We start from the raw sequence: 10,367 nt of genomic DNA, 5'->3' as shown, positions 1-10,367 counted from the left end.
CACTGGGAAAGAAAAAACAGACAGCGAGATTGTCGACGTGAGCTCCAGCATACTAAATACTCTGGTTATTTAGTGCGGTGTGAATGGAGAGTCTTCACAATGCTGAATATAATGATTACAATGGCGCAATATAATATTGTTCTGCACTTGTCAAATTATTTCTTCAATATTTATTTGTCTGGTCAGTATTGTGATTGCCTACAACACGCTATGGCGCTCAAATCCTCTAGAGAATAATGACAGCTAAAAGGCAAAGGTGGACAAGAGACAGAGCTTAAGCCATCAAGATAATTGCCCTAAGAAAAAAAAAAAGCGTTTAAGATAAATGAAAGAAAATGTTAAAATGACAGAGAACCTATAAGAGCTGCCATTTTAATCTTACAGATGTTTCCCCTCCCCCACACATTGTAAGCACAGATCTTGCTGCAATCAGTACTATGGAAGAATCATTCCCATTCTAGCACTTGTATATTTTCCCACGCAGGAAGGTATTTGTTGATTACTATATACATGGTGCCGGCATCCTAAACCAACTACATTAAAGGCGTTATTCGGATGAAAAAAAACCTATTTTCAAGTACCCTATTAGGGAATTCTGAGTTAGAGGGGATGTCTCATGAAGACAAACCTTGTCCACATTGCCCTATATGGGCATATGGACGTCATAGAGTAGGGTTCCCCATTCATCTGAAATAGAAATGTCCGGCTGGCTAAGGCTTCCACCACCAAAATCAGCTGTCTCTGATGTGACAATCCCTTTAATAGAGGGGAGTCCCCTGGTTAGGACCCTCATCTATCAGTGAGAGCTCAGAGTGGCTGCAAAGAGTGTCTCTGTCTCTCTCTCTCTCTCTCTCTGGAGTACCCAACATGTCCAGGCATTACGTAGACAGCCCATTAATTTCTATGAGAACTATGTAATTCTACTTTTCTCCTGTGGAGGTGCTGCAGGGGAATTAAACACGTATTGTCAGGTTCTTCCACATATTACAGTTGATCACTTGGGGTTTCAACAGCAGGACATCATGGGATCAGCTTATTATCTGGAGTTCCTTCTAAAAAAAAAAAAACTGATTCTCCAAAGTGGAGAACTCCTTTAAAAAATGATGATCCAAAATATTGGAAAGATTTATCAATAATGTTGTTAAACTGGTGCACGTTGATTAATATATTTGATGCAACTACCTAGGCCTGTTAGATACTTTTGTCTTCCTGACGCACTCTGTGTAGTCTCATCCTGTAGTCATGTGTTACTCCGTTCCATCTGCCCTATTGTCATGATCTGTGGGTATGTGGACCCACAAGACGCACCGCCGTAGCGGAGTAGCAGCTGACCAAACGACAGTCTATAAAGTCTATGCAAAGTCCTTAGTACAAGAGTACCTGTAAATGTCCAGCCAGTAGCAGAGGCTTTGGCACATATGGAACTTGATGTGGCAGACGATGCCAAAAGTGGTGGATGATACCAGACATGGTATATTATAGCAGGCGTGGCAGATGACACCACCAGACATGGTGTATTATAGCAGACGTGGCAGATGACACCAGACGTGGTATATGACACAACATGACTCCAACACTAGATAAGGCACAGGAACAAACAGCACGGGATACAGGATACAGGAAACAGGATACGGGAACACTGGGAACAGGATAATACTAAGGGACCATTTGCTAAGACTAACATGGGAATACAACAACAACGCTCAGGCAAGGAGTGGAAGGGCAAAGACCTTTTTATAGTCCCAGGTGATCTAGGGATAATTGCTAACAGTTTGCATGTGCATGCGCTGGCCCTTTAAGGCCAGAAACGAGCGTGCGCGCACCCTAGAGGACACTTCAGAACAGGGCAGCTGCATATGCTGGCGTCTCCGAGGAGGGAGACACTGAAAAGAAGACAGAGGTCTGCATTCGCGGCCGTCGGGAAGTAAGGGAAGCGAAAACGGCCGTTACAGTACCCCCTCCTCGTAAGCCCCCTCTTCTTGGGTCCAGAGCGTAAGAGGAATTTTTTAATGAGAGGTAGGGGCATTAAGGTTCTCTTCTGGCTCCCAAGACCTCTCCTCAGGACCAAACACTCTCCAGTTTACTAAATAGAAAGTCCTTCTTCCTACTTTCTTATAGTCCAGGATCTCCTTCACCTCAAAGACATCAGAAGAACTGCTGGGAGCAACTGCAGTACTAGAAGCTTTACTGTAGTGGTTCAGAACCACAGGTTTCAGGAGAGACACATGAAATTAGTTGGGGATTCTGGGAGTAGGAGGCAGCTGAAGCTTATAGGAGACAGGGTTTATCTGTTGCAGGATCTCAAAAGGTCCGAGGAACCTGGAAACAAACTTGAATGAGGGCACCTTCAAACGAACATTCCTCGAGGACAGCCAGACTTTGGTTCCAGGAAGAAACTGAGGTGGCTCTCTTCTTCGTATATCAGCCTTTCGCTTCATGCGATCGACTGCCAGTAGAATAGAGGACCTGGTCTGTTGCCAAATGTGTAGAAAGTCCCCAAATGCAGAGTCAGCTGCGGGTACCTGAGATGAAGCAAGAACAGGAAGAGGAACTCATGGGTGTTTGCCGTAGACGATGTAGAATGGCGTGGAAGTAGTGAACTCACTTGTGTGGTTGTTATAGGAGAATTTGGCCCATGGAAGAAGCTGTACCGAGTTGTCATGCTGCATGGAGATAAAGTGACGAAGATAGTTCTCCAAAATTTGGTTAATCCTCTCGACTTGACCATTAGACTGAGGATAGTAAGCCGAGGAAAAGTCCAATCTCACATCGAGGAGTTTACAGAGGGCTCTCCAGAATTTTGAGGTGAACTGGACACAATATGAAGAGCCGTGCAGGTGGAAGATATGTTGAATGAAGAGGTTCGCCAGATGAGGAGCAGAAGGTAGGCCGGTTAGCGAGATAAAATGTGCCATCTTAGAAAACCGGTCCACCACCACCTGGACAGTATTGCATCCTGCTGAGGGAGGAAGATCTGTGATAAAGTTCATTGCAATATGCTGCCAGGGAGCGTTTGGCACAGGTAGAAGTTGAAGCAGACCGGCAGGTCTAGAATGGACAACTTTATTAGAAGCACAGACAGTGCAGGAAGCGACACAATATCTTTGGGCAATATGGGCCACCAGAAATGACGAGCTATCAAGTCTCGTGTCTTACAGACACCAGCATGACCAGCCAGTTTGGAGCTATGTCCCCAGCGAAGAATTCTCCTCCTGTCTGCCAACCGAACAAAAGTCCTCACCGGAGGGATGTCTCTAAATTGCAGTGGATTAGCAGCAATTATACAGGATGGGTTTATGATACATTGAGAGGTCTCCACAGTGTCCTCTGTTTCAAATGACCTGGACAGGGCATCGGCCCTCACATTTTTGTCAGCAGGACAGAAGTGGAGCACAAACTGGAAACGAGTGAAAAACAGCGACCACCTGGCTTAAGGGTTGTTCAGCCATTGAGTCGACTGGAGATAGGTGAGTTTCTTGTGGTCGGTGTATACCAGGATGGGATGAACTGCGCCCTCTAGCTGATGTCTCCACTCCTCCAGTGCCAGCTTGATGGCCAGTAACTCCCGATCCCCAATAGAGTAATTGCGCTCTGCGGAAGAAAAAAGCCTTGAATAATAGCCACACACTACTGCCTTTCCTTGAAGCTTCCCTCGAACAGAAGTGCACCTGTGCCAACAGAGGAAGCGTTCACCTCCAAAGAGAACTGTCGAGATACATCTGGATGATGGAGGATCGAGGCTGAAGTGAAGGCACTCTTGAGCCTATTAAATTGTGATTCTGCCTCCGGATTCCACACCTTGGGGTTCACACCCTTCTTGGTAAGGGTAGAGATGGGAGCCGTCAGCGATGAGACAATTGGGATGAACTGCCAGTAGAAATTAGCAAATCCCAGAAAATGCTGTATGGACCGCAGGTCCTGAGGACGTGACCACTCCAAGAAGGACTTTACTTTCTCAGGATCCATCATGAGGCCTTGATCAGAGATGATGTAGCCCAGGATGGGGAAGAGAACTTCTCTCAAAAATGCATTTCTCCAGCTTGGCATACAGGCGATTCTCCCTTAATCGCAACAGGACTTGACGGACATGCCTCCGATGTGTCGTCGGGTCTGGAGAGAAGATAAAGATATCATCTAGATAGACCACCACGCAAACATAGAGGAGATCTTGGAAGATATGGTTCACAAATTCCTGGAAGACCGCGGGAGCGTTACACAGACCGAAGAACATCACCAGGTATTCGTAGTGCCCGTCTCGGGTGTTGAATGCCGTCTTCCACTCGTCACCCTGATGGATTCAGATCAAATATAATGGTAGTTTCTCTTGGCTCAAATACTCACAATATATCTCTCAGACTGGAGCAGGTAAACCTAAATTGGGTATGATCCAACAAATGCCCTAAATGACATATAAAGTACAGTTAAGTTTACCGCTCAGACGGCACTGGTAACATTCCAATATCATTCAGTATGGACACTCTGAGAACCAGGAGTTCTTTGAACGTCGAGAGATGATACAGAGCTCTGTGGGACTACAGGGATATGAATTACCATCCACACCCTCATTGAATTGCGGATTATCCACTGCATTTTTCTGGGAGAGAGTGTCCATACTGAATGATATTGGATTGAGATCAAGTTGTAAGCCCCACGCAAGTCCCGCTTACAGAAAATCTTGGCTCCTCCTATGCGGTCAAATAACTCAGACATCACTGGCAATGGATATTTATTCTTGACCTTGATCTGGTTGAGACCATGGTAGTCGATGCAGGGTTGAAGAGATCTGTCTTTTTTTTTAACAAAGAAGAACCCGGCTACGGCCGGGGAGAAGGATTTTCGTATAAACCCTCTCTCAAGATTCTCCTTGATATAGGCCGACATTGCCTGGGTCTCTGGCAAGGAGAGGGGATATGCCCATCCATGGGGAGGTGAGGCGCCTGTAACTAGCTCAATCAGACAGTTGTAAGACCGGTGAGGAGCAAGCATCTCTGCCTCCTTCTTGCTGAAGATGCCTGCAAACTGTGCATAGTGAGTGGGTAGTCCCGCTAATGACTGGGGCAGAGGAGGCTGAACAGGACGGATCTGTGACAGGCAGTGGTGGAGACACTTGGAGCCCCATTAGAGAACTTCTCCGGAATTCCAGTCAAGAATTGGGGCATGCAGACAGAGCCAAGGCAGGCCCAGCAATACAGGATTGATGGCTTTCGGCAGAACAAGGAAAGCAATCAGTTTAGTATGAAGAGCTCCAATTTGGAGCCTCAGTAGCTTAGTCTCAGACAACATAGGATCAGGTAGAGGAAGTCCATTCATGAAGGCAACAGCTAGGGTTGTCTCGAGGGGGACCGTGGGCAACTGGAGACAATCTACTAGGTACTGTTGGATAAAGTTTGCCACGGACCCAGAGTCCAGGTAGGCAGAGACCTGGTGCGTTCTTTCGACCGACACTATGGTCACAGGAATAGACAGTTTGGGAGAGGATTTATGATATAGCACCGTTCCAACTAGCGTTGTCTCTCAAAAAATTCCTAGGCGCTGGAGTTTGCCGGCTTCTGGGGACACGCACAAAATGGCCCCCGAGGCCATAATACAGACAGAGTCCCGAAGTGCGTCTGCGTTGTTTCTCCTGGACTGACAACTTGAGTTGGTCCACCTGCAAGGGCTCCTCTGGCGGTACAACTGATGAGGGCAGCTGGGGTCGCTGGAATGTAGGAGCCAGCCTAGGAAATCTTATGTCCCGGTCCGTTCCTGGATCCTCATCTCAATCCAGGTGGCCAGAAGAGCATCTAGAGTAGGTGGCAGATCTCGAGCGGCAAGCTCGTCTTTAACGCAAGAGGACAGACCCAGCCAGGAGGTAGCCACCAAGGCCTCATTGTTCCAGACCAGTTCTGCGGACAGGGTACGGAACCGGATTGCAAACTTGCCCACGGAGGTGTCTCCTTGGTGAAGGGTCAGCAGAGATGCAGCTGCAGAAGATTCTGTCCCAGCTTCCTCAAATACCATACAGAAAGTCTGTAGGAAAATTTGTAGATTAAAGGTCTCCGGACCCTCACGTTCCCAAATGGGGTTCGCCCATGCCAGGGCCCTGCCAGTAAGGAGGGAGATTATGAAGGCGATCTTCGCGTCGTCAGAAGGAAATTACCTCGCGTGCAGCCTGAAGTGGATCTGCCATTGATTTAAAAATCCCCTGCAGGTTTTAACGTCCCCATCGTAGCAAGGAGGTAGTGGCAGGGTGAGTCTGGGATCAATACTGACAGGAGGTGTAGCAGGAGGAACAGCAGGAGGAACAGGAGCAGGTGCCGTGAAGACTGCAGCTTGAGCATCCAGATGATGTGAAATGGCGTTCACCGCCTGGAAGAGTTGGTCCTGCCGTGACCCGAGGTCTCGCATGTCTGCCTGCATTACTTGTGAAGTCGTCATGATCTTGGGTTGACCAGTAGGATTCATGGCCTGAGCATACTGTCACGATCAGTGGGTATGTGGACCCACTAGGCCACACCGCCGTAGCGAAGTAGCAGCTGGCCAAACAACAGTCTATAAAGTCTATGCAAAGTCCTTAGTACAAGAGTACCTGTAAGAGTCCAGACAGTAGCAGAGGCTTTGGCACGGATGGAACTTGATGTGGCAGATGATGCCAGACGTGATATATTACAGCAGGCTTGGCCGATGACACCAGACGTGGTGTATTACAGCAGGCGTGGCAAATCACACAACACGACTCCAACACTAGATAAGGCACAGGAACAAACAGCATGGGAAACAGGATACAGGAAACAGGATACGGGAACACTGGGAGCAGGAGAACACTAAGAGACCATTTGCTAAGACTAACAAGGGAATACAACAACAATGCTCAGGCAAGGAGTGGAAGGGCAGAGCCCTTTTTATAGTCCAGGGTGATCTGGGGATAATTGCTAACAGTTTGCATGTGCTGGCCCTTTAAGGATGGGAACGACCGCGCGTACCCTAGAGGACACTTTAGAGCAGGGAGACGTTGGCAAGAAGACTGCGGTCGCGGACTTCGGGAGGTATATGAAGGTGGAGGTCCGCAAAATCGGCCGTTGCTCATATCTTCTTGTTAACCTACAGACAGTAGTAGAGGAGGTAAATGAAAGAGAGTAACACATGACTACACAGGGTTTGTTTGTAGTCTGTAACTATGAAGAAACATTGGCCTGCCTTTATACCTTGACAATTTAAGTTGTCACACAGAAATGTCTGTAGATAACACATTGGGTGGTACATTAGTGGGGATCCCTACAGATAAAACATACGGTCGAGGAGTCATTTGGTGCTGCTCTGCACCTCTCTAATACATTCATCTCAATAGAGCAACATTGATATCAGCTTTTATTACAATGGTTTAGAAATTCCAAGTGATGAAACTCTGAGCAGTGGTGAAGTGACTCTGCAGAACATCTTTGATAATTGTTGCAGATTTCAGCACTCAGACCTCCAGTGATGTAACCTTCTGAAACATGAGAATTTAAAGGTATTCTATCATAAGAAAACAACCTATTTCTTTCACTAAGGGCATTCATCAGGACAGGATTGCAATGAAAGGTAACTCCTCCATTATAAAACTAGAGGCAAATAACACAGGATCACACTAATGACAGTAGATGATGGAGACAGCTCAGCTCCACCTCTTCCTCCCTCCACACATGTCACAGAGCATGCCCACTACACTCTCCCATAAAAAGTCAATATGTCATTTTCTGACATTTTTATGTCCTGGTGTCTGCTGTAAAGCAAATCTCTAGAACTGCTGTTGCAGCAACTCAGGTAAGATGGCTGCCACGATAATCAGGTTAAGAAAAAAAATAAAGTAATACATTCACTTTAAAGGAACTGTACAACATTAGAAAAACTAATTCCAAAAATGCCACATCTGTCCACAGGTTGTGTGTGTGCTATTGCAGCTCAGCCCCATTCACTTTAATGTAACTGAGCTGCAATACCAGACACCACCAATGGACAGGTGGGGCACTGTTTCTGGAAGAAAGCAGCCATGTTTTAGTAATCCTGTACAACCCGTTTAAGGTGGAATTCTTCTTTCCACATATTGTACATGAAATCACAAAATGTAATTTTCACGGTGGGCTCGCCATGTTTTTAGATTTGTATTTGCTTTATATTTGATTTTGTTTTATATCTTTTTTTGTTGTCCTATAATATGTAATTATAAAAATAAAAAAAGCTCAATTTCTTCTGTGTGAAAACAGCGCAGGAGTGACAAACTGTAGACCCTGCTACTTTACTACTTACCGCCGCTGTTAATTTGATACAGTTATTGCATAAACCACAATTTATTTATTATCGAACATGACTCTCACTGGTTTAAGCAACCCTGAGCCGCTCTCTGTTGTTTTTACGTCCTGTCTGCACATTCATACAATTATATGTTTTTATATGAGTTTCTGTAGAGATTTGCTAAATAGCAGACACCTGAACACAAACTATTCAGAAAACGACCTATTGACTTATATGGGAGAGTGTTGTGGGCATGCTCTGTGTCATGTGCAGAGGTTACTGTGTAGGGAGGGGAGGAGGAGCTGAGCTGTAGGCATCACCTATTGTCAATTGTGTGATCCTGTGTGATTCTGTGTTTTCTTTTTAAAAAATAAAGTCCATGGGCCTCCTGTGCAAAAACGGAGAAAGTATGATTTTATAGTTAGTAGTGTTAAAACAGTATTATAGCGATACCATACAAACTAAAAGCCAAATGGCTATTAGCTACATCACTAGCCCACTAGTTATCTGGTTTTTATCCCACATCTTAAATTTTTATTACACTTTTAATAATATTCCAATTCTTGTGTCTCTTCTCCAGTCACATCCTAAGCTGCTTTTAAAATTCTGCTGGTTGCCCTTGGAAACCAACAAAAGTTTATATCCAACTTGTAGTCAGACATGTGACCTAACAGCTTAGCTTAAATTATGTAAATCCAAACTGAGCTCCCACAATGCACTGCTCTCTTTTAATAAGAAATCAGCCAAATTCAGAAATTAGCTTTGGATGTGGATGGAGAAGAAAATACAATATAACTCAAAATCAGTAATAGTAAAGCAGCATGATGGGAATTGTAGTTTTGCTGCAGTTGGAGAGCCACAGGTCGGGGTAAACACTGCCTTAGACAATACTTTGGGATGCCATTATAAAATAGACACCCTCTGTTTAATACCATCCAGTGAACCATGTAACAGACGATGATTAAGAAAGGTTGTTTCTGCGGAAAGTTAGAACTAGTGCTTTTAAAGATAAATAAAAGCAGTTATAAGATCGGAACTTATCTGGAGTGAGACATTAAAGGAATATGACTGCTTCACAGCGGGAAAAAGTTGACTCTGTTTTTGTCATAAGGAACAACCACTTGCCCCTGGATACGAACAGATAAAAATTCCCATGAGGTGCACAAGTCCGCGCTGAGAGGAAGATGACTCATTGCTCATTTTAAGTGCTCGCCGGGTAGAAACACTTTCCTTCATTTTTATAGTTTTACCTTTTACAGTGCCGGAGCGGTTTTCTTTGTAGTAGACACATAAAATAATCGAAAACAAAAAGATAGCATGGAAATGATGACAGGAAATGTCAGCAATAATACATGAATATACAAAAAGTAAAACAGGTTTTATGTAAATAAAGCTTTAGGCCAGGATAAGGGTATGTTCACACAGCTTATTTTCAGCCATTTTTCGGGATGTACACGCCCCAAAAAGCGGCTGAAGAAACGGAGAATCAACGCCTCCAAACATCTGCCCATTAATTTCAATGGGAAAAACTGTGTTTCATTCCGACGGGGCGGTTTTTTATGCGACCGTTTTAAAAAACAATGCATAAAAAACATGCCCCGTAAAAAGAAGTGCATGTCCCTTCTTGAGCCGTTTTTTAAACCGTTTTTCATTGTGTCAATAGAAAAATAGCTCCAAAAACTACCGCAAAAAACAGCTGAAAATCAGGAGCTGTTTTCCCTTGAAAACAGCTCCGTATTTTACAGACGTTTTTTAGTTTGCCGTGTGAACATACCCTAACACACACAGTTTTGATCCCGTTTTTGGCTCCATTTTTTGAGCGAAACATAGGAGTTGACACAGAAGTAGATGCATTAGTCTTTTCTTAAGGGTAGGGCCACACGCAGTGGCCCTGACACGGTCGCAACGCTGCTAACAACCGCGCCGGCAACATGTTCGGTGTGGCTGTCAACAGCCTGTTAGTGGCAGCCTGTTAACGCGGGTAAACCGTCCCTTTATCTGCAAAATCGTGCGGCCATGAATTAATACGCCCTTTATGGCCGCACCATTTTGCAAATGACAACAACTTACCCCCTATTTATTCTCTATCGCAGCGCCGGAAAAGGACGAACACTGAA

The sequence above is a fragment of the Rhinoderma darwinii genome, chromosome 1, assembly GCF_050947455.1.
Source record: "Rhinoderma darwinii isolate aRhiDar2 chromosome 1, aRhiDar2.hap1, whole genome shotgun sequence".
NCBI lineage: Eukaryota > Metazoa > Chordata > Amphibia > Anura > Rhinodermatidae > Rhinoderma > Rhinoderma darwinii.
The sequence above is the reverse complement of the archived record's forward strand: the minus strand, read 5'-3'. Positions refer to the sequence as shown.